Source organism: Triturus cristatus, chromosome 6 (assembly GCF_964204655.1).
Source record: "Triturus cristatus chromosome 6, aTriCri1.1, whole genome shotgun sequence".
NCBI lineage: Eukaryota > Metazoa > Chordata > Amphibia > Caudata > Salamandridae > Triturus > Triturus cristatus.
Genome location: NC_140589.1, coordinates 1,541,618,433 through 1,541,643,535, shown reverse-complemented (window position 1 = coordinate 1,541,643,535; position 25,103 = coordinate 1,541,618,433). Strand labels below are relative to the sequence as shown.

The following is a 25,103-nucleotide window of genomic DNA, read 5'->3' as shown; positions in this document are numbered from 1 at the left end:
ACTCTTGCTACTCCTCTGTCGAATTCTTACAGCTCATCCTTCACCTTCTGTTCTTAGCATCTTATTTCTTCCTCTGCCTTCTCATGTCTCTTTGAGAATGTTATTTTGTTTTCCTTGGTCTATCCCTTTCTGTTCTCCATAGCTTGGATTGTCATTGGGTAGGATTACTATACATTGTCTCCACTCCTTATGTGATCTCTGTGGTGGGTGTTGCCCTCTTGTCTCTTTTCCCTAAATAAATAAGACCCTGGTATGCCAAGCAATTTTATAGTTGCAAAAGTCCAATTTGAGCCTTTGCAGCTACAAAATTGCTGTTTTTAATGTACAAAACCCAAATCGTGATTAATTAACATGTTAACAATTTGGGTTTTATAATAAATGCACAATCAGTATTTGGATGGGGCAGGTAAAGGGCATCCGTTCTAAATACCGATTCAATATTTTAGGTATTAATGTTTTGCGACCAAACTTGTTATTTTACCACCAAATCAAAATTGGTGGTAACAATGCAGATGGGAAGGGGCCCCCAAGAAACCCCTTCCCCTTTGTGAATGTCGACCTAAATATTTTTGGGGAGCAGGCAGAGGTCTCTAGAACCACTGCCTACTTATAAAAAATTCACATAAAAGTATTCCTGTTTTCCTATTAGGAAGAGCATAATTTACATTACCTTTTCACTCGAAATAATATTTTAGCCCTAGGATCGTACGTGTTTAACACGTTGTATGTTATGACCTTTGGCTGTAGCGGAATAAAGGTACATTCTGTTTTTAACTCAGCGGTTTCAAGTGTTTGATTTAGATTGCGTGCAAATTAGCCGGATTTTTCATTTATTTTTTTAAGCTCATTTGCCTAAACTTTTTTTTTTGGGGCCAACAGATGAGCAACTTCAGCACTCAGTGATTTGGCTCTTTCATTTTATTGCTGTGAAGATCAAAACAAGTGCAATGCACAGCACGCTTTGAACTTCAAGGCTTCCAGCTCAAGATCAAAGATCCCTCTGCCCTATCATGCCAGGCATCAATCCTGCTGCCATATTCTTAATGAGCAACAAGTGGAAAGTGATCTTTGAGAAGAGTTTTGGGCAAAGTTGTTTAAAGTGACCCGCGTTTGGGGAAACGAGTGTATGACAGCGCGCGGAACACTGGCGGCAGACGAGTGCTGGGACTGAAGCAGCGCTGCCGAGTGAGATCCCATTTCAAATAGCACAGTACGGCAATCCAACAGACGACGCGGCTTGGGTAGATCAGTCCGAGCAGTGCCAATGAATATCGTGGTGTTACGTTTAGATGGTTTCCAGGCTAGTTCGAAGGCCGTCTTTGTTATGCATTCGTGTTTTTGTTCACATGCATAGACGTGTCTGCTGTTCCATCTGTTTCTCGCAGTTATAGATCATGCAAAGATATTTAGCCTCTTTCAAGTCAAGTCAATAAACTTTATTCGGTTGTGCGAATTGACAACCATAAAAGCATTTACACTACATTTAAAAAGAACACATTAATACATAAAGATAAAATACAGTTGTAAGATAAGCAGGTGAAGACAAATATACAACAAGCATTCAGAGTATTTTGTGGAGTCCATTATAAAAAAGAGGTAATAGCAATTCATATATTATTTTTATCCTTCCATACTATTTCTAAATTTTACTGCCAATTTTAAAAAACTACATAGATACAAGGTATATTCACAACTTAATAGCTGTAGAAAGTGCAGTGCAGGACGATATTGTATAAAATTTAGTTTTTTCAGACAGGGTTTTAAATATAGATTCCTCGGTACAGTATAAAAGGGACAAAAGAAAAGAAAGTGTGCCAGGTCTTGCGGAGACATATCGTCGCAGCCGCAAGCCGGCAACACTTGTCCACGATGAGATCCCCTAGGTACAGCCAGCAGAAAATGAAACAGATTAAACCTGAACCTGATCAGTAAGAAACGGTCATAACTGGACAATTGCCAGGATAAATAGGGTTCCATGAGCAAGGTGCTTTTTACTAATACATGATTACGAACACTTTCTTTTTTTAGCTCACGTGATTCCCTATCTTGGATTCTAAGATCAATAAAAGCTTTCTTGACCGTTATAACATCCTGTTTAGTGATCGATTCAGGGGATAAAAAGAGTTCAGGGCGACCTAGATCAGCAAAGCACTTAAAAAGATACTTTAACCAGGGAACCTTCATCCTGTTGTCCCATGTGAGTGACTCTCTTAAAATAAGCTGGGTTAGTGGAATGTTATCATTTAACCAACAATTCATCCAGCATAACGTGGGATTAACAGCAATCTTGTCACTTACGAAGGAAACCCCCAGTTCCTCGTGCACGGAGAAGTTGGCCGTGCCCCTGGGAACCCTTAATACTAATTTCAAGAAGTTATTTTCAACAGTCTGTAAGGGATCCGGAGGAACATAACCCCAAATTTCACTTCCATAGCACGCTGTGGAGACACTTTTTGCTTGGTAAAGTTGGAGCAAGGCGGCAACTGGACTATTGCCCACTTTCTTAGAAAAGTCCATTATTGCCGCGTTTACCCTAGTGACTTCTCCCTTCTTTTTTTCAATCACGGGTCCCCAATTTAATTGACTGTCAAAGAGGACCCCGAGATAGGAAAATGTATGTGTAGTAGGAATACGTACACCATTTACATTTAGGCAGTTTACTTTTTTATTTCCCTGTCCGACCTTCATTATGTATGATTTAGAGTTATTAATGCTTAACTCTCTTGAGGTCATGAAAGAATGGAAGGAGTCTAGTAAGATTTGTAGTCCGTTTGCTGTTCTTGATAGGAGAACTGCGTCATCCGCATATAAAAGGACTGGCAGCCCCCTACGGCCTATGTACGGATAATCCGTATTGGTGCTTAAAAGATGCTCTTCCAGATCATTTATGTATAAGTTAAAAAGGAATGGGGCCAGGATGCAGCCTTGTCGGACACCACGATGCACCCCAAAGTCTTTGGTCACATTCAGGTCTTGGGTGAATCTGACATTTGCATTGGTGTCCGAGTGCATATCATCTAACAAATCAACTAAGTTTGGATCCACACCCATTTTTAGCATGGCGTCCCAGAGCTTCCCCCGGCTCACACAATCGAAAGCCGAGGAAAGATCCATGAACGCCATATGGATCGTTCCTCTTCGAGCCTTAGTATACTTCGCGATGATGAGGTATAAGTTTAAACATTGTGAAATCGTAGAATGACCAGGCCTGAATCCATACTGGATTGAAGATATTATATTATTTTCTTCTGACCATCTGACCAATCTGTTCAAAATTACTCCTCCCACAACTTTAACCACGGAGTTTATTAAAGATATTGGTCGATAGCAGGCAGGGCTACTGCGGTCTCCTTTTTTAAAAATAGGCACAATAGTGGATACCCCCCATGATTTTGGGCATCCACAAAGCACAGCAGCATTAAGTACAGCTGTAAGGACCGGTGCCCAGAGTGTTATACAAGATTTAAAAAGATCAGGAGGGAGACCGTCAGGTCCTGGGGCCTTGTTGTTTGATAGGCCTTCTATGCCCTTTATTACCTCATCAGTTGTGAAGAACAGGGATTTTTCACTAATTTCTTTTAGACTGCATTGTACCTGGGAACCATTACCTTTAAAAATGGAACTGAAGTGGTTAATCCAAACTTCTTCTGGGATTTTGGTGCCTGTACTTGAAATACTGGGATGATCAAATAAGGGCTTGTTAAGGATCTCCCAGAACTTAGAGCTATTTTTTAGTATCTCTGGATCTAACAAGGACTCCCAAACGCTTTTCTTAATAGCACGTTTGCGAATGGCAAGAGACTTTTTGTACTCAGCCCGCAACACCCTGATGGTTGAAGGATCTCTCTGGTTTGTTTTTAATGCTTTCTTGAGCTCGCGACTGGCCTTCGAACAGTTGCTGTCAAACCATTTTGGATTATTGGATGAGTTAGCTATCCTCTTAGCAGGTAACGTTAAAAGTGACTCCACCTTTTTAGCAATCTCATTAAAAGACGTCAGAATTTGTAATGGTGCTGAAGCAGTAGATGTACATGTTATCAGATCATGATTGCATACATTGTTGATAGAAAAATAAAATTGCTTACAGTCCACCATTGACCACTTTAAGCGTCGCTTACCATTAATACATTTAGTGGTACCACAGTCCTCTCGAGGGTTATGTTTTTCGAGTAAGTTCACACCCATAGTAATACATAAAGGATTGTGATCGCTAAAAATGCTTGAAATAATCGAAAAATCCCCAACAAAATTAACAAATTCTGCCGATAATAGAATATGGTCTATATATGACCCTGTTGCGTGACCTTTAAAAGTAGGGGTTGAAAATACAGTTTGTTCCTCAACTATTGACATAGCAGTGAAAAGGTTATATTCATTCATTAAGTCATTTAAACATGAACCCCTTCGCGAGTGATCAAAGTGTATTCCTTCCAGATTGTTACAACCCAAATGACCAACAGGACTCAGGCTAGGATTCCCACATAAATGAGTGTTGAAATCACCCGCTATTATCTTAAGGCGGGGAAGGGAATCATCTTTGGCCCTTAGGAATTCACGCAATGACTCCATATTGCAATCGCCAGACTGACTCACTGCGTTATAAAAGTTGATCAGAGCAAAACTTGTACTGCCCCTCTTAAATTCGACAACCTGAATATTATTATTGCCAGAGTGATGTACAGTTTTAAGGCATATTAGTGATAAGTTAACAAAGATTGCCAAACCCCCTTTAGCTCTACCACAAGGTGAAGGAACTGCCGAAGTTATAAAACTCTCATAACCGTCAATGTGTATATTTTTCCCCACTGCCCAGGTTTCTTGGAGGCATATAACGGGGTAATTTTTAACAAAGGATAACCAATCTATATTAAACAATTTATCCTGCAGTCCAGCTATATTCCAGGATAATAGCCCCTCCTTATATTTAATTGGTTCATGTTGTATTATAGCCACATTTCCACATACAATTTGAGTGATAGGTGTTAAGCCTGTACAGCAGCGTACCCCATCTGTCCCGGGATTAGCCGAAGAACAAGCTTGAGGACAGGCTGGGTTTATATCAGTGGGTAAACCTGGTATATCTATTTGATTCCAGCCAACCAAACCCCCATCCTTACTGCCTTGCGGTTCTAACCCTTGTAGAATATCTCCAAAGTCTGTAACTTCTGGCAATCGGTCGGTGGGGAGGAGGTTAGAAGATGTGTCAGGTAGTCATTCCACCCCATCCAGACCCCCCTCATCTGAGAAGATGCCATACCTATTGGAGATGGGGATGTTAAAGTGATTATTAAAATGAGTAGAGTAATATTGATCTGGAGGGGGTGGTCGTATTGGACGTTCCCTTCTATCCTGACTATACCCCCAGTTATTAGTTGGTACCTCAAAACCCCAGCCATTAGATGTCGCTAGCCATATAGGCCTGGTGAAATTATGGGTAGGCTTAGGATAGGACATGCTCCGCTGTTTTTTGCCGAAAAATTCTAGGGTGAGAGGAATGATGGTACCTCTTCTGCGCTGCGGCGGCAAAATATTTGGCAGGATGTTTGGTAAAACTGCAGAATTGGCAAAATTTATAATAATGCAGTCACCCTTGAATTTTTTAGGGTTTTGACCTATCCATGGGACCCTTCTGGCTGACTTAATGTCACCAGCTAGCTGTTGTTTCCCCCACGGGGCCAGCTGCATATTGCCTGATAACCAGTGCAGGGCCTTACTTGTTACTGCCGGGGGGGATTCTGATTGGTCTGGGGCTAGTGGGGGGACGTTAGCCAATACCAGTACTAATGGAGCCGCATCTTCCAGAAACTGTACCATAACTTCTTCTGTAGTAGGTGCAGGTATTACAGGCGGAATTGGGGGTAATGTATCTCCTGGCAGTAAATGATGTGTCGCTGTAGTTGAGGACTGTTCCTGTAGATTTGCGTGTATAGTGTTTGAGGTAGTGCCTCCCTCAGATGAAGGAAAAAGAGCCTCTTTTACGGGTAGAGCTAGGCTGGTAACTGTGTCTGATATATTAGACACAGCTTCTACTAACTTTTTTTGATCTGCACCTAGTTTCTTTATATCAGCAGTTAGCTTGTCCAATTTGGTCACTACTGGTTTAATTAAGATTTTAAGTTTAGTGTCAATTAAATCAGCTAATCTTGATAATAACTCCTCATCCACATTATACTTCTCGGGTTCTTCTACTTTCCCCCTGCTTTTGTCCCTACTTCTCACGGGTGACGCAACCCTCTTCTTCCCTAAAAGAACTCCACCACGGTATAATTGAGTTTTTCTACATTTTCTGATGGCACGTGGCGCATGATCTAGAACTGGGGGATCAGCTTCATTATTTGGCTGCTCACTCTCCTGCACAATTTGATCTTGGTCTTGATCAGTGTCAACTACCTGACATTCCGAGTCATTAGCCCGAGCTATGTCTTGACCCTGTGTTGTACGAGTACTCAGGTTTGAAATGCCATGTTCTAAGGTATCAGAGTCTAAAACTGCACTTCCCTCGACCTGAGAAGGTTTATCAATCCAGGGTGAATCAGGTGAAGGGCTTAGGGGAGATAAGTTAGGGGACAGGCTAAGACCTAAGGATTCGCGCCTCTCGTTGTTAATCTTAGAGACTACTTGTATCATATAGTTTTCTATTGAGTTACCTCCCGCCGCTAAATTCTTTTTAGGCATTCTTCTTGAACTAGTAATAATAACCAAATAACAACAGTGTTATAATGGATGACGGTATATCCAAGAAGTAGAAACAAGTATGAATAGTCTTACTGCAAACCACGCAAAACGAAGACAGTAAGGGCTGAGTAGCGTGTCCAGTCCAGTCTCAGCCTGTCTCGGACTGTCTAAGACTGTCCGCCCTTTGTCCGGGCTTCGTCCGGCGTCCCGCACACGCGTCCCGCTATGCGTCAGGGGCACGATTTTATAGGAGGAGCAGGGGGCGGGAAGAGACTCCAGGTGCGCTGCGTTGATCCTGCGCGGAACCCTGGGTCTCGCAGTCCCGGCCCCTGTTGAAAGCGCCTCACACTCTCCTCGGCCACGGTAAAATGACCAAAGCTCCACTCCACCACTTCTGTAGGCAAACGAACAGGGTGTTAAGGTCAAAGTCACGAACTCTGCACACAGCTGCGAGCGGCTCCCGCGAAGCGGGGGCCGCGAGCTGTTATGAAGGGGCAAGCCAGGCAAGGCAAACGGGGAGGAGCAGGGGGCGGGAAGAGACCCCAGGTGCGCTGCGTTGATCCTGCGCGGAACCCTGGGTCTCGCAGTCCCGGCCCCTGTTGAAAGCGCCTCACACTCTCCTCGGCCACGGTAAAATGACCAAAGCTCCACTCCACCACTTCTATAGGCAAACGAACAGGGTGTTAAGGTCAAAGTCACGAACTCTGCACACAGCTGCGAGCGGCTCCCCAACGTAGGAGGTAGGTAGGTACAGGGTCTGACTTGGGCAGAGGCGCAACTAGAGCCACATTTCGGGAGGTGGGCGACTAAAAATTTCGGGGGGGGGGGGGAGGGGGGTAATTTTTCCAGCGATAGTGAGAGTGGAGATGCAGGGGCTCTAAGAAGGGGTGAAAATACAACAAAACTTCGTTAGCAAGTAAATGGTCTTTTAAAGACCTGTGAAGTACGCGGTGCGGCTGTGTGTGTGCCCGGGAAGCTGTCTCAACCGGGGCCGACACACACGATTGGGGGGGGAGGGTTGGTGGGGTTGAAGCCCTTTGAGCCCAATGGGCGTTGCGCGCCTGGACTTGGGTATGGGCGAGTTATGCCCAGGCCCCCTAGACTTAGAGAAGTGCACAGTGGATGACCGAGGTAGTTGTTTTTTTCCTTTAAATTTCCATTCCACGACGCCTGTTAAATTTCCATATAAATCGTCATTCTCTTAGTTGCTCTACCTCCGTTTCCCTATCTCTCCCTCCCAGCTCCTTCTCACCCATGCAAACTTCAATGTCTTAGCGCCTGCAGTTTCGCATCTGGACAGATGAATCAGATGTAGGGAGCGTGGGGGTTTGAGTTCACTGTCCAGTCACTGCCAGGTAATCAATCACCTGACCTGTAAGCACAAAAGGTGCCCCACTAAGATCTTTAACACCAGCAAGGGGAAAGCTAAGGGACAGAAGGTGAGTAGCAATGAAGGTAGTAGGGTGCAGACCTTCCATAACTATCATCACCAGACAGCAACCATGCCCCTTTTCTTTCCTAGGGTTCCTCCACGACTGGCTGTGCTAGGGATCTTCAGATAAAGTTAACGGCTACAGCTAGAATAGCAGCAATTAATATTTTTTACTCATAATAGAAAGATATTTGTAAATCGCTCAGTGACCTTCAGTAGAGTGTCTTGGAACTATGCAAACATAATGGGTACCACACACAACACAACAGTGTCAGACAGCAGAGCAAGCTTTTCTTATTCTATAAGAAAGCATAATACATAAGCCGCACTAGTGTTGGCATTATTTTCCACGCTTTGAAAAGACAGACGTTTACAGGAAAATCAGTGGGACATTATTTAGGAGGGGTATCAAATTTGGTTTTGTGCAGGGCTCTTTTTGAGCAAAGATCGGCCCCGAATAAGTATCCCAAATGACTTTGTAACTTTGGGGTGTTGACTAATGAGCGGTAGAGGCAGGATACACACTGCCTGACTAGGTGTGACTCCATTGCATGCAGGCGCGCAACACCCATTGGACTCACAGGGCTTCAGCCCCCCCCGTCGCGTGTGGCAGCCCGGGATGAGACACCTTCCCGGGCAAAAAAGCAGCCGCACCCGAGCATTTCACAGGTCTTTAAAAGACCATTTGCATGTTAATGAGGCCTCGCTGTTGTTTCACCCCTTCTAAGAGCCCCTGCAGCTCCACTCCGCCTATTGCTTAAAGTTCAGCCCCCCCCCGAAATTTTTGTTCAGCCCCCCCCGAAATTTGGCTCTAGTTGCGCCTCTGATTGCATGTATGTTTCCAGGGAGTTGGATTGGGGGACGGGTTCCTGGAAGTTCCTGGAAGTCTAGTGAGGCTTCCAGGGTGTGCTGCAGCTATAAAAAGCAGAAGAATTGTGATTTGTGCAGTGTGTAGGTATCAGCAAATTGTTGAAACGTGTTCATAGAGATGCCCTGCCAGATGTCCCCCGATGTTGTGCTCAGTGGAGGTCTGCTTGCTGGGTCTTTGTAGTAGACAAGCTGTTAATGGAATGCTGCTAACAAGTTTCTAGACCTAGTCCTGGGCGTGGCCCGAAGGGACATCGCACTGCATTGGAAGTCTCAGGATGGCCCACTTCATAGCCAGTGGAAGATAGATCTCTGATCGGATCGGGACACACCCAGTCGTACTGCTTTCTCAGAACCACGGATCTTGGCCCTTATCAAGGAGGCCGCACTCGCTTCAACACTGCAACTACTGACAACCTGCGGAACTGACGCTTGGTTGTGACAACTAAGATGGGCTCAACGGAGCTAGCCCGCACCACGCGCATCACAGGACACTGCTGTAGGATGAACTTTTCTCCTCGCCGTCCCACCGAACCACGATCACCGTGAAGAAGTACATTGCTTAATGAACAAAACGCGTTGGCTGGAACTTTGTTTTGTCGGATGACTTTGAAAATAAAGAATTGATTTTTGATACAACTCTACAATGAACATATTTATTGAACTGACCACCTGACTAGTGCGCCACTCCAAATTCTGGTATAGACAGTGGAAGATAGAGGTTGAGAACTGAGAGCTGGCTGAAGGAGCAGCAGCGCGCACAGAGAAACACAGAGGTCTCCGCACGAAACTCTGAGCAGAGGAGTGGTTGGAGGCAGTGGCTAGCTTTACTGACTATGAACCGCAATAGTCTGGTGGGTAGGACCGCAACCTTGATGGGAAGGGCCCTCGCCCTGACTCCTTGGCTGCCCTCTGGCAGATGGCATGGCTTGTTTCTCCCAGTGCCACTTGGTGACTAGACCACACCACTGGGCCTTTGCCCCAACATCGCTTTACCTTGATTATTAAATGGCTCTGTAGCAGAAATTGGGAAGCTTTATACATTTTAAAGCAAGATTTAACTTTGTTATGTTAGCGATTGTTTAAGTCCTATGCCACTGTGTGCCCCAAACTGTGCAGACTTAAATGTATCATCCTGATCTCACTCAATTCAGTGTGGACTGTCCTAGTGCAATACATAGATGTATTGTTTACTCCTGTCTTTACACTGGCAATGTCTTTATTTTTGTAACGTTGTGAAGAAACCAATAAAAAAAGTGTAATAAAAATCTGTTTGCTCCAATCAACATAGCTAAGGAGGGGGATGTAACAAGGGTGCATAGCCCGTGAAAACCGACAACAGTGCGGCAGTGAAGACGTAAGGATAGGCGCACATTAGTAATGGTTCAGCTGAACAATGGAACTAGCAAATAAAGCATAAACTGTATTGCGGCATAGGCTACCTTCCAACTAATAAGAATATGAACCATTTTATAAAAATTAAATGCAATAGTCTTACAAAGCTGAAAGTGGATTATAATTTGCCTCCAGCAGTGCTAAAGCATCTGGGATCCATGCAGGGATTACTACAAGCAACCAGAAACTCCCTTCTGAATCCCCAAATGTTGTCATCTTACTAAACATATGTTGATGTTTTATTGTTTTCTGAACACAATCAGCTGTGTATCATAAACTACCATTTCCAAGCATTGGAGGGCAGCAGTCAGTTTCATTCATCTCTCCTTTCTCTAGCTTGCCATATGCAGTAGTGAGTGCCGGAGCTACGACCTGCACTACACTCTACGTCACTCTTCCAGTGTTATAAAATCCAACTGTACTATCAAAAGCAATGTAACTTTTAAATACAGGATCTGAATGTGAAAAATATGGTGGTGGTTAGGGAAACGGATAAAAGCTACTTATGGTAATGATCAGTCTGCTCAGTAATGATGAGGCTCCATCTAACAAGCTGTGTCTCACTTTGTGCGGTATACTCCATTTCTGTACCTGCCTTGCAATGTTATGTCCCTCCCTCAAGATTTCTGCCCTCTCAATTGTGATACTTTATGTGGGCTCATCTGCTTTCCAGAGTTGAAGGAGTACTGGTGTCCCATTGTGTCTCTCCTTTATGGAGCCCCACGGTGCCCCCTATCAAATATGGTTTTCGTCTCCATTGCTTTTCGCCAGTAGACCCAGACAAACTGTGACGCCTGGTACATTATCACATTCCATGTCCGAGCCATGTCAGGTTTTCACTGTTCTCTCTCTACCTCAGTATGTAGTATTATGCTCTCTGTTGCTGTCCACCTCAGCATGTCAGTTCTCCCATCTAATGAAGGTCTGTCTCTCAGGTGTCCTCCAATTCCTTACAGTGTGTTGCCTAGCAATTAACTGTGCTAGCTCCAGCAACCAACTGGTAGGCTTCTTGTTCCTGGGGTTTGGGAATAAAACCAGCAGAGAGGCCACAGGGCAAGTGTGAAGGTTCCCATCTGTTGCCACTGTGAGTGTGCATATTATTTGCTACTCGTAGGTGTTAGACCTGGCACCAATGGCGTGGGTCTCCCTTCCACCTTTCACTTTTGTCTCCTCTGTGTTGGCTTTTGTTAGATGTTCAGGGGGCTGTGCCACTGCCATGCCACAGCGTGAATGCTCCCTATTTTAAAATGACTGTATGAATTGGTTTTCCCTATAATCCTAGCTGACCCAAGGAACATGTTTGGAAAGCCGAATTTAGTATGCCTGTGCTCAGAATAATGGAGTGCATCTGTTGGTGAGGATTATTTTTATATTCTGTGTTTGAGAATACCACTTTTGGAAAGTGGGTATTTTCTTGCCTAAGCCTTCCAGTGTGCTCTGCTGTTATGTGTATTGGTTGTCTGGTTTTGGAGGGACAGGGCAGGCTGAGCCTGACCTGGATTGAACAGAGAGATCTGCAGTTGGAGTATGGGAGGGGTGACCCTTTGATCTGAGCAGGGCTGTGCCTGGCAAGGTGAATGATGGCTCCACCTCCCACTGTGCGTCTGATGGCAGACCCCCTCTTCCTGAAAGGCAGGATGCAGCCTTGTAAACAAAGTGCTCCAGGACCACACCGAACTGGTTCTGGCTGGGTTCAGTGACTTGTGACTTTTGAGAACAAAGACTTTTGGGATATAAATATCTGTGCTAAAACCCCTACAGGGTGTGTTACTTCTGGATGTAAAAAAAAGCCTCTGTCCGTGTAACTAGAGGGAAAGGACATTGAAACTTCTATCCATCTTGCTGAAGCAACTACCCAAGGGCCTGATTTGAGCTTGCCTCCTCCTGAAGTCTCAGGGACATTAGACTTCACCCATCAGCCTTCTGATTTCCTATTGAGGGGGATTCTACTTGCAGGTGAGTCTTCTGTCGAGAATTCCAGAGACTCTGGGTCTACCGCGGGGAACGCGGGCTGAGAATCATCGCTATCACTATTGTGGGCCACCGCAGCTGGGGAGCTGTTGCCACTGAGAGCCCGCATTTGTCCGTGCTACAAGAACCATCGCTATCGCTATTGTGGGCCACTGCAGCTGGGGGGCTGTTGCCACAGAGAGCCCACATTTGTCCGTGCTACGAGAATTATCACTATTGTGGGCCGCTGCGGAGCTGTTGCCGCCGAGAGCCCGCATTTGTCCGTGCTATGAGAACTATCGCTATTGTGGGCCGCTGCAGCTGAGGAGCTGTTGCCGCTGAGAGCCCGCATCTGTCTGTGCTACGAGAATCATCGCAACCGCTATTGTGGGCCGCTGCAGCTGAGGAGCTTTTGCCGCTGAGAGCCCGCATTTGCCTGTGCTACGAGAATCATCGCTATTGTTATTGTGGGCCGCCGCAGCTGAGGAGTTGTTGCCGCTGATAGCCCGCATTTGCTGGTGCTACGAGAATCATCGCTATCGCTATTGTGGGCCGCTGCCATCAGCCTTCTGAATTCCTATTGAGGGGGATTCTACTCGCAGGTGAGGCTTCTGCCGAGAATTCCAGAGACTCTGGGTCTACCGCGGGGAACGCGGGCTGAGAATCATCGCTATCACTATTGTGGGCCACCGCAGCTGAGGAGTTGTTGCCACTGAGAGCCCGCATTTGTCCGTGCTACAAGAACCATCGCTATCGCTATTGTGGGCCGCTGCAGCTGAGGAGCTGTTGCCGCTGAGAGCCCGCATCTGTTTGTGCTACGAGAATCATCGCTATCGCTATTGTGGGCCGCTGCAGCTGAGGAGCTTTTTCCGCTGAGAGCCCGCATTTGCCTGTGCTACGAGAATCATCGCTATCGTTATTGTGGGCCGCCGCAGCTGAGGAGCTGTTGCCGCTGAAAGCCCGCATTTGCTGGTGCTACGAGAATCATCGCTATCGCTATTATGGGCCGCCGCAGCTGAGGAGTTGTTGCCGCTGAGAGCCCGCATTTGCCTGTACTACGAGAATTATCGCTATCGCTATTGTGGGCCGCTGCAGCTGAGGAGCTGTTGCCGCCGAGAGCCCGCATTTGTCCGTGCTACGAGAATTATCGCTATCGCTATTGTGGGCCGCTGCCATCAGCCTTCTGAATTCCTATTGAGGGGGATTCTACTCGCAGGTGAGGCTTCTGTCGAGAATTCCAGAGACTCTGGGTCTACCGCGGGGAACGCGGGCTGAGAATCATCGCTATCACTATTGTGGGCCACCGCAGCTGAGGAGTTGTTGCCACTGAGAGCCCGCATTTGCCCGTGCTACAAGAACCATCGCTATCGTGGGCCGCTGCAGCTGGGGGGCTGTTGCCACAGAGAGCCCGCATTTGTCCGTGCTACGAGAATTATCGCTATCGCTATTGTGGGCCACTGCAGCTGAGGAGCTGTTGCCGCTGAGAGCCCGCATCTGTCTGTGCTACGAGAATCATCGCTATCGCTATTGTAGGCCGCTGCAGCTGAGGAGCTTTTGCCGCTGAGAGCCCGCATTTGCCTGTGCTACGAGAATCATCGCTATCGTTATTGTGGGCCGCTGCAGCTGAGGAGCTGTTGCCTCTGAAAGCCCACATTTGTCCGTGCTACGAGAATCATCGCTATCGCAATTGTGGGCCGCCGCAGCTGAGGAGCTGTTGCCGCTGAGAGCCCGCATTTGCCTCTGCTATGAGAATCATCGCTATCGCTACGGTGGGCAGCTGCAGCTGAGGAGCTCTTGCCGCTTAGAGCCCGCATCTGTCTGTGCTACGAGAATCATCGCTATCGCTACGGAGGGCAGCTGTAGCTGGGGGCTGTGGCTGCTGCGAGTCTGCCTGCCATCATCGCTGCTTCCTCACGAAGCTGCGTGCAGTGCCCCTTTAAACTTCAGTTACATTGTGCATCACCGGGTCGCGTAGACCCCGGCCTCGAACTAAGTTTGTTTCACACGCTTTTGATTGCTTTTTAAGTGAATCTATATTCACGTGCATTGTGGCTTCTTGATCGCTTTTTGAGCCTTGTGTTAAGCCTATATAAAGATACTCATATTTCTATACCTACTTGTGTGGTGTCCCTTTGTAGTGTCTTTACTGTGTTATTGTGTATGGTCATAAATGCTTAACACACTGCCTCTGAGATAGGCCTGTCTGCTCGTGCTACTCTACCACAGGGTTGAGCACGGTTCATTAAAGGGTGTATCCCCCTTAATCTGACTTAGCAAGAAGGGTCCCTATTTGGACATTGGCGCCAGCCACTGTCACCTAGAGATCCCCATTTCTAACATTGGTGGTCAGCGGTGAGGATCAGGACTTGCATTTGTGATCCACATACAATAACTGGTGTACACTACTAGTGAGTGCAGACCTAAAACGCAACCACGTTCTTGATTTTGTTCTATTTTTTTTATTTTTTAAAACAATTTTTATTAGAAACAAAACAGCAGCATTGATGACATTACATAGACATGTCAGCAGGAGGTACAGTCTTCTGGCATTGTGTTACAATCTGCAGTCCATCCGGAGCTCATAATATAAAACAGTGTGAAAAACATAATCGTATAGTGAGGGTCACCATTTTGTCTTCGGGTCAGAGAACCCCACCTGCTCTCAGAGTTCTTAGTAGGCCGGGATTTACGTCATCATGTCATCACCCGCCCCCTCCAACCTTGCGAGTCTCTCCCGTGTAAGCTCTATCGTGGGTGAGATGCAAATTTCACCCCTGTACTTATTCCAGCGTCCCCACTTATGATCCCATTTACGTGGATAACCCCTTCCTTTATATACAGTTTTTTCCGCTATCATTGCGTGGTCCATGTCTTTAGCCCAGTCGCGTAATTGTGGTACCGTGTCTGCCCCCCAGATTTTGTTCTACTTTTGATCGTAATTGCCAGTTATGTCTACAATGGGTAAGCCAACATCCAATGCTTCAGAGGATCTCACCTTTGAGTAAGGTTAGAAACCTACACTGCCAAACAGCTAAAGACTTTTTGCAAGCAATTCACCGTCTCTATTGCAGGTCTGTCTAGGAAGGAGGAGTATCAGAAGGCGCTGAAGGCCTGGTTAGAGGCGAGGGAGTCCCCTGGGAATGGGGGAGAGCCTGTGGACGGGGGAGAGAATGCTAGAGGGCAGCAGGATGACGAAGTGGATTTAGTGGGAGGAAAAGCACTTTCCAGTCCAGGTACTAGTGTGTCCTCAAAGGGCCTGTCTCCAGAAGAGATGGAGGACAGGGAGAGAGATAGGAGGCATAGTTTGGAGATGGCCAAATTAGAAGGTCAAAGTACCAAGAGAATAAAAAGTTGGATAATGAGAAGAACAGGTTGGCATTTGAACTTGAGAAAATGAACCTTGAGCATGAGAGAGTATTGAGGGAGCTGGAGATCAAGGCTAAGAGTTTAGAGATCTCCCCCTCTGGTGGCAGCATACCTTTAGTACCTACCGAGAGTAGAGTTTATAAACCCAAGGATGTAATCAAGGATTTCCATAAGAGTGAGGATATTGGGCAATGGTTTGCTGCCTACGAGATAGCAATGGTGTCCCACCGGGTCCCTGAGAAGGATTGGGGAGCGGGGTTGTGGGGATGCTTTGTGAGTGATACCCTGTTGGATCTGCCTGAAGAGAGCAGGATGGTGTATGCCCATATGAAAGAGGCCTTGTTGACTCGATATGGTTTGACCCCAGAAATGTACAGGCAGAGATTTAGAACCTGTAAGAAGTTAGAGGGTACCACTTGGGTTGAATATGTGTCTTTTTTTTGCAGAGCAATGAATCGCTGGGTAAAAGGTAGCAAAGTGGAATCTTTTGAGCAACTGTATGATTTGTGTGCATGGGAGCATTTAGCTAGTAACTGTTTTCTAGAGCTACGCCAGCACCTTCTTGATAGCAAGCTAACTAACCCTAGGAAGCTTGCTGAGGAGGCGGACTGCTGGGTGAGCACCCGGGTTCGCAAGGGTCATGTGGGAGACTTCGCCAAAGGTGGGCAGGGTCCCCCAGCAGAGAATTGGGGGGGGGGCAGGGGTAAACAGAGGAAGTTCTCGAGAGGGCCCCAAAGTAATTCCCAAGGGAACCAAGGAGTGGTGTCCCAGTCTCCCCCTGAGAAGAAGCCAGTGCCCCCGACAGGTAGGCCTGTTCATAGGGGGCCCCTTACTTGTTTTAAGTGTGGTCAAGTGGGCCACCGGTATTATGATCCCCAGTGTCCCCAGAGGGACCTCAATGCACCACCCTGTACACCAACCCACCAACTTGCTAGTGTAGCCCTGGGAGGGGAGGAGATGGGTGCCCAAGAGGGGTGGGATCCCGTAGAATTGACCCTTGTCTCGATAGGAGACTTTGAGAAGTTCCCTAACCCCACACTGCCTGATAACACTAAGAAGTACAGGCAGTGGGTGACCATTAATGGCCATAGGGTGGAGGCTCTGAGGGACACAGGAGCTAGTGTGACTGCTGTCAGCTCCCAGTTGGTGTCCCAAGAGCAGGTTGTCCCCATGCATTCTACCCAGTCATGTCAGCAGATAACTCTGAGAGCCAGTGTGAGGTGGCTCAAGTTCCCTTTGAGTGGGGGGGTCTCAGGAACTCTTCAAGTAGCTGTAAGGCCAGCCATGCCGGTAGACTGTTGGGCAACGATTTAGAGACCTCCCCATGGGCTACGGTGGAGAGGAAATCTCACTTGGAATTGTTGGGTATGCCTGAGTGAGTGTGCGCGACCACTCGGTCCATGCCAGCCAGTAAGGACGTTCAGAAGGACCTGGAGCCTGAAAGTATTGCCCAGGCCCCTGCCTTAAAGAGAAGGGGTAGTTCCTCCAGTCCAGGAGGGAGCAGACCTTGAGGGGAATGCCCTGGAGCCTACAAGGGAACAAGTAGCCGAACTGGGGGACTTGCGGTCTCCCCGTAACCCCTTGCGGGTCCTGCATGTCAACCGCCTGAAATCCCACTTTGAGAGGTCCGAAGTGGGTATGCTCCTGGCCACAGATGCTGGGATGGAGGAGGAGAGTGAGCCTCTTCCTGACCTCCTGTGTGCAAAGAAGCAAGATGGGTCAGTGGAGGGTGTGGTCCTCTCCACCACACTGACCCCTGAGCAGCAGAGTGATTGTCGCCAACTGTTGGGGCAATTCAGTGATCTGTTCTCCCTGGTGCCTAGTGTCACTGATTGGTGTGTCCATGAAGTGGATACTGGGGACAGTCCTCCTGTTAAGCACAAGGCGTACCAAGTGACTGACCGGGTTAGGGCATGCATTAAGGAGGAGATTTCCAAAATGTTTGCTTTAGGGGTGATTGAGTCCTCTAGCAGCCCTTGGTCCAGTCCAGTGGTCTTGGTACCAAAAGCTGCAGCGCCTGGTGCCACCGCAGTACTTCGGTTCTGCGTGGACTACCGAGGTCTCAATTCAGTCACGTTTGATTTGACATCTGGGTATTGGCAGATCACCTTGACTGATGGGGCAAAGGAGAGGTCAGCATTCTCCACACCGGATGGGCACTACCAATTCAGGGTGATGCCCTTTGGAATGAAGAATGCCCCTGCCACCTTTCAGAGGTTGGTTAACAGGGTGTTGGTTGGGCTGGAAGATTTCAGCGCCGCCTACCTGGATGACATTGCAGTGTTTAGTTCCTCCTGGGAGGACCACCTGTGTCACCTCCGGGAAGTGTTGATGGCATTGCGAAGGGCAGGCCTTACAATCAAGGCAAGTAAGTGCCAGACTGGGCAGGGTTCTGTGGTGTACTTGGGACACCAGGTTGGGAGCTGCCAGGTGGTGCCCCTACAGCCTAAGATTGAAACCATCCTGGCTTGGGAACCCCCAAAAACCCAGACACAGGTGAGAACCTTTTTAGGACTCAGTGGTTATTACAGGAAGTTTGTCAAGGGGTATGGCCACATTGTTGCACCCTTGACTGAGCTGACTTCTAAGACCAGTCACCAGACACCTGTCAGGAAGCTTTTGACGCCCTGAAGACTGCCATGTGCACAGCCCCTGTCCTTCGGGTGCCCAACGTTTCAAAAGAATTTGTTGTCCAGACAGACGCTTCAGAGCATGGTGTGGGGGCTGTTCTGTCACAGATCAGTGAAGAGGGCCTAGACCAATAGACCAACTGGTAGCCTTCATTAGTAGGAGGTTACTTCCACGGGAACAGAGGTGGAGTACAATTGAGCGTGAGGCATTTGCTGTGGTCGGGGCACTGAAGAAGCTGAGACCATACCTGTTTGGGACTCACTTCCGGGTTCAGATAGACCACAGGCCCCTCAGATGGTTGATGCAGATGAGGGGTGAAAATCCAAAGTTGTTGAGGTGGTCTATTTCCTACTGGACTTTACGGTGGAACACCGCCTTGGTACAGAACACACCCATGCTGATGGTCTGTCCAGATTTGTCCGCCTTAGTGATGAGAACCCCCAAGTGGGTGGGAAGTTCTCCTCACATTTTAGCTGGAGGGGACACGTGTTAGACCTGGCACCATTGGCGTGGGTCTCCCTTCCACCTTTTGCTTTTGTCTCCTCTGTGTTTGCTGGTGTTAGATGCTAGGGATGCTGTGCCACTGCCATCCAGTGCCACAGCGCGAATGCTCCCTATTGTAAAATGACTGTATGAATTGGTATTCCCTATAATCCTAGCTGACCCAAGGAACATGTTTGGAAAGTCGAATTTAGTATGCCTGAGCTCAGAATATTCAAGTGCATCTGTTGGTGAGGATTATTTTTATATTCTGTGTTTGGAAAGTGGGTATTTTCTTGCCTAAGTCTTCCAGTGTGCTCTACTGTTATGTGCATTGGCTGTCTGGTTTTGGAGGGACATGGCAGGCTGAGACCGACCTGGATTGAACAGAGAGATATGCAGTTGGAGTATGGGGAGGGGTGACCTTTGATCTGAGCAGGGCTGTGCCTGGCAAGGTGAATAATGGCTCCACCTCCCACTGTGCGTCTGATGGCAGACCCCCTCTTCCTGAAAGGCAGGATGCAGCCTTGTAAACAAAGTGCTACAGGACCACACCGAACTGGTTCTGGCTGGGTTCAGTGACTTGTGACTTTTGAGAACAAAGACTTTTGGGTTATAAATATCTGTGCTAAAACCCCTACAGGGTGTGTTACTTCTGGATGTCAAGACAAACCTCTGTCCGTGTAACTAGAGGGAAAGGACTTTGAAACTTCTATCCATCTTGCTGAAGCAACTACCCAAGGGCCTAATTTGAACTTGCCTCCTGCTGAAGTCTCAGGGACATTAGACTTCACCCATCAGCCTTCCGAATTCCTATTGAGGGGGATTCTACTCACAGGTGAGGCTTCTGTCTAGAACTCCAGAGACTCTGGGTCTACTGCGGGGAACGCGGGCTGAGAATCATCGCTATCACTATTGTGGGCCGCCGCAGCTGAGGAGCTGTTGCCACTGAGAGCCCGCATTTGTCCCTGCTACAAGAACCATCGCTATCGCTATTGTGGGCCGCTGCAGCTGAAGAGCTGTTGCCGCTGAGAGCCCGCATTTATCTGTGCTACGAGAATCAGCGCTATCGCTATTGTGGGCCGCTGCAGCTGAGGAGCTGTTGCCGCTGAGAGCCCGCATTTGCCTGTGCTACGAGAATCATTGCTATCGCTATTGTGGGCCGACGCAGCTGAGGAGCTGTTGCCGATGAGAGAGCCCACATTTGCCAGCGCTACGAGAATCACCGCTATAGCTATTGTGGGCCACTGCAGCTGAGGAGCTGTTGCCGCTGAGAGCCCGCATTTGCCTGAGCTACGAGAATCATCGCTATCACTAATGTGGGTCGCCGTAGCTGAGGAGCTGTTGCTGCTGAGAGCCCACATTTGCCTGTGCTACGAGAATCATCGCTATCACTATTGTGGGCCGCTGCAGCTGAGGAGCTGTTGCCGCTGAGACCCCACATCTGTCTGTGCTACTAGAATCATCGCTATCACTACGGTGGGCCGTTGCAGCTGAGGAGCTGTGCTGCTGAGTGCCCGCCTTTAATCACCGTCTCAGGATCATCGTGAGTGCGCGCCGCGGACCGCTGCAGCTGGGGGCTGTGGCCGCTGCAAGTCCGCCTGTCTTCATCGCGGCTTCCTCACGAAGCTGCGTGCCGTGCCCCTTTAAACTTCAGCTACATTGTGCATCACCGGGTCGCGTAGACCCCGGCCTCGAACTAAGTTTGTTTCACACGCTTTTGATTGCTTTTTAAGTGAATCTGTATTTACGTATTTGATTGCTTTTTGATCCTTGTGTTAAGCCTATATAAAGATACTCATTTTTCTATAACTACTCGTGTGGTGTCCCTTTGTAGTGTCTTCACTGCGTTATTGTGTATGGTCATAAATGCTTCACACACTGTCTCTGAGATAGGCCTGTCTGCTTGTGCAGGGGTTATCATAGGGTGTAGCCCCCTTACTCTGACTTAGGAAGAAGGGTCCCTATTTGGACATTGGCGCCAGCACTGCCAACTAGAGATCCCCATTTCTAACAGTAGGTTGCTATTTCTGATGGATACATCTGCCTATGAATTCCTCACCTTTTGAATTAACTTCATGCGCAGCATTCCACGGAAACTTTTCTTCTCAGCTCTCCCACATCGATGAGGACGTCACACTGGAACGACTCCGCAGGCGATTCCGCGTGACGTCATTGTAGCTGTAAGAAGCATCAGTTCCCTTTTTTTGCTGCGCTCTCGACGCGTAACGTTTTTTTCCAGGGCTCTCTATTACTGGGAGTTTCTTTGTTGTAAGTCATCAAATTTTTATAGCTGCGAGAAGGCTACGCAGACGAAACCCGGATTCAAGTCTTGCAGGGAATGTGGGGGGTCAGATGTCTATTACTGGCCCTCATGATGAGTGTTTGTGGTGTCTCTCATCGGACCACGACGTCGGGATTGTTCGTCATGCAGGCGCATGAACCCCAAGGCTTTAAAGGAGAGGGAGGCCAAATAGTTCATGGCCAAAGCCTAAAAGCAAAAAAGGGGTTGGAGAAGGTCGAGGTCCTGATCCAAGTCATTCACTCCGCATACCTCGAAGTCGCCAAGGAAGCATAAGGAGAAGCGGCGCCATGGGTCCCGGCATAGTTCGTCGAAAGATGAGATGCCGAAGTTGGTGTCTCCGGTTACCTGGTGTTATCGGAAGGACGAAGTCTCTCCGACTCCTTCTTCTGAGGTGTCTCCAGCTCCGAGAGCGGTGACTCCACCGGTACCAAAAGTAACAACACCTCCACTGTTGCCATCCACTCCACCTCCACTCCAGGGTCTCCGGCGCCGCAACCGCCACCAAATGTGCCACCTCCTCGAGCAGTCTTGGAGCCTGGTGTACCGGATCCATGTTATTCTGCCTTACTGACTCCGGGTACGGATCTGTCGAATTTCCTGAATGTGACGTTCAGTTGTTTGCCAAAGTGGCAAACCTTCCTGGTGCGCCGGTTGGCCCCATGGGTCTGCTGGCATACTCCCTGGGAGATTTGCCACCTCATTTCTCTCAGGCACCTCTCTTACCGTTTATGCCGATGGCTCCAGGGAATTGCACTAGTGACTCCGAGATTCTTGACACCGGTACAGTCCCTTCGAGGAACAAGTATCCCTGTGTGGATCTTCCCGATGCCGTCTGGTTTTGAACCGCGCCTTCTCGGCCTTGGCCGGCGTCGACTACTGTCCCAGTAGACCTTCCTTCGACGCCGATCTCGAAGTCATCGCGCCGAGTCTGGTGCCTCCAACTCTGGTCCCAAGAATGAGGTCTAGAAGAGAGGCACAGAGGTTGATAGAAGAGGAGGAGCACCAATAGCAACATGGGAAGGATGAGGAAGGGGAGTTTGTGGACCCTGATCAGGAGTTCGCAGGAAACTATTGGCCTTGAGAAATCCTCTGAATGGGATCTCTCGTCTCTAAGAAGTCTTCCATCTCATCGCTCTGTAATCAGGAAAGCAGCAGGTTTGCTGGAGTTGACTCTGCCCACAGCAGAGTTGAAGTCTAATATTTTGACAGAGGTGCTCTGTTCCCCTTCTTCTGTCTCAGAGCCTTTGCTCCCTTTCAGCGAGGTTCTGACTTAACCCATCCTTGATGTGTGGCAGAAGCTGATGACTACTCCTGCGGTGTCCAGGTCTGTGGCGAGAAGGTATGAGGTGGCTCCGGGGGATCCTGCTTACCTGCCCACTCATCCTTCCCTGGAAAATTTGGTAGTCCAGGCTTCATGATTCTCGAAGCAGTTGGCAGGGTCATTCCCTTCTACTCTGGCAGACTGAGAATCCAAACGCATGGAGCAATAAGCAAAGAAAGTGTTCTCTTCGGGCAGTATGGCTCTCAAGTCATCTAATGCTACTTGCATTTCGGTTCGCTATATTCATGCACTTATGGATTTGGCAAGGGAAGTGCTCCCGAAACTACCAGAGGACGTTCAGGGCCATTTTTCAGAGGTTCGTTTGGATGCTCAAGTTGCGGCACACCAGGTCAAACAATCTGGTCTGGATACGGCTGACTCGGTTGCTAGGGCGATGGGTTCGTCTGTGGGATCAGGAGACACACTTGATTGCGGTTGTCGGGGTCCTCACTGGATGTCCCAGCTACCCTGTTGGACCTGCATTTCGATGAATCTCGTCTATTTGGGGACAAATGGACTCTGCACTACAGCGCTTTAAAGACAGTAGAGCCAAGGCAAGATCTTTTGGTCTCCAGTCTCAGTCCAAGGGTTTTGGATATCATAAGTTTCGTGGTTTCGGCAGGACCCTACCCTTTCATGCCAGACAGCAGCCACAACAGCAGTAACAGCAGGCAAAACCCCTGTACAGATCTTACAGGGGAAAGGGCAGAGGTCATCTTCAGGGTGCAGCACGGCAACAAGTCTCCTCCTCTTCTGCACCTACAACTGGTACAGCAGGGAAGCAGCTCTAGCTCCTCCATCATAGAGCATGCTTGCCCCATGGGAGAACGGGTGTCCTATTTTCTACAACATTTGAGGTCTGTTACTACAGATCTCTGGGTGTTGAACATTGTAGAGAATGGGTAGACCATACCCTTCCTCGAGTTTCCCCCTCCTTGCCCTCCCCGTCAGGGTTTGTGCTCAGCAGTGCACCTCATTCTTTTCCAGCAGGAAGTTCTGTCTTTACTGCAAAATGGTTCGATCGAGGTGGTTCCGGAGCAGGAAAGGGGTCAGGGATGCTATTCCCTGTACTTTCTGATCCCTTGAGGCCGATCCCAGACCTCAGGATCTTGAATTTTTACCTCAAAAAGGGAGAAATTCAAGATGTTGACCCTGACTCAGGTTCTTCTTGCGCTGCAGAAGGAAGACTGAATGGTGTCAATCGATTTGTAGGATGAGTAATTACACATCCCCATCCTGAAGTTGCATCAGAAGTATCTTCTTTTTACTGTGGGGTCTCAACACTACCAGTGTGCGGTCCTTCCGTTCGGTCTTACTTCCGCGCCTTGGATCTTCACAAAGGTGATGGCGGTGGTAGCAGCAGACATCAGAAGATCGGGTGTCCCTGTCTTTCCCTATCTGGATGACTGGCTGCTCAAAGTGAGATCGCCAGAGTTGGTGTTGCATCATTTGCAAGTAACTGTTGTTATTGCATTTGTCACCCCGAGTGGGATGGGTATGGTCAGACGTGAGTCCCGTGCTCTCCATGCCACTGGAATCAAGCTATCCTGGCTGAAGAGGGGTGAAACCCCAAAACCGGTCCTAGGATGCTTGGTTCCAATCCAGGGAGGACCTGGCTTGACAGTTCGGGCTGGACTGTTCCCATGAGGCACAGGGTCAAGACTGATTTGCATATGGCTGGGTTCAAACTGGAATGGCATGGTGAGCAAAAAAACGATGGATTTAGGCCCAGATCTCTGTACTGGGGTGAATGTATGACATTGTTCTGCATTCTGTCCATCAACTGTTGTTTTTTCATTTGCAAGTAACAGCACAACTGTTGTTCAACTTAGGGTTTTCGATAAATGTACCCAAAACTCACCTGGTGCCCTCTCGCGCAACCTGTTCGTAGGGGCAGTACTGGACACTACTGTGAGTCGTGCCTTCACGCCTCCACAGAGGATTTAAGACATCCATGCTATGATTCCACTTTTTCAGAATGGAGCGGATGTTCCGGTCCTGAAGGTCTTGCACCTGCTCGGTATGTTCGCTTCTTGCATACTATTGGTCAGCCAATCACCCTGGCATATGAGGGCCCTTCAGTTGTGCCTCCACAGACAGTGGTTCCAACACAACGAGATCTCGAAGAGGTGGTCAGGATCTCCAGAGACACTGCAGGGGATCTGTTGTAGTGGACTGATCCAGGTACCCTGTCCCAAGGGAAGCCGTTTCAATCTCCTTTTTCCGGTGGCCACAGTGATAACGGATGCCTCCACTCTAGGGTTGGGGGCTCATCTAGGGGATCTGGAGGTCAAAGGTCTTTGGTCTCCAGATGAAAGATTGTAATCGCAAATCATCCGGCCGGGGAACTGAATGTGCATGCGGACAGTCTCAGTCGGCAGTATTCGGCTGATCATAAGTGACGTCTTCATCCAGAGGTAGTCCTTTAAGTATTCAGGAGGTGAGGGTTTCCTCTGTTGGATCTGTTTGCCACTCACGAGAACCCGCACTGCTCGTTGTTCTGCAGTTTTCATTATCCGAGGCGGGGAGCGTTGGGGGCGTGTTTCAATTAGATTGGGGCTCGCAGCTTCTGTATCCATTCCCGCCCATACCCTTGATTCCTCTAGTTCTGAGGACGATTCGCAAAGACTGGGCCCAAGTCATATTGATCGCCCTGGATTGGCCACGGATTGGCCACGGAG

General features: G+C 48.3%; 1 protein-coding gene across 1 annotated transcript in view; it reads left to right on the top strand.

The window, feature by feature from the left end:
• TASP1 (taspase 1) overlaps window positions 1–25,103 on the top strand; it is a 662,603-nt gene that overhangs the window by 110,415 nt on the left and 527,085 nt on the right. The window lies entirely within an intron of this gene.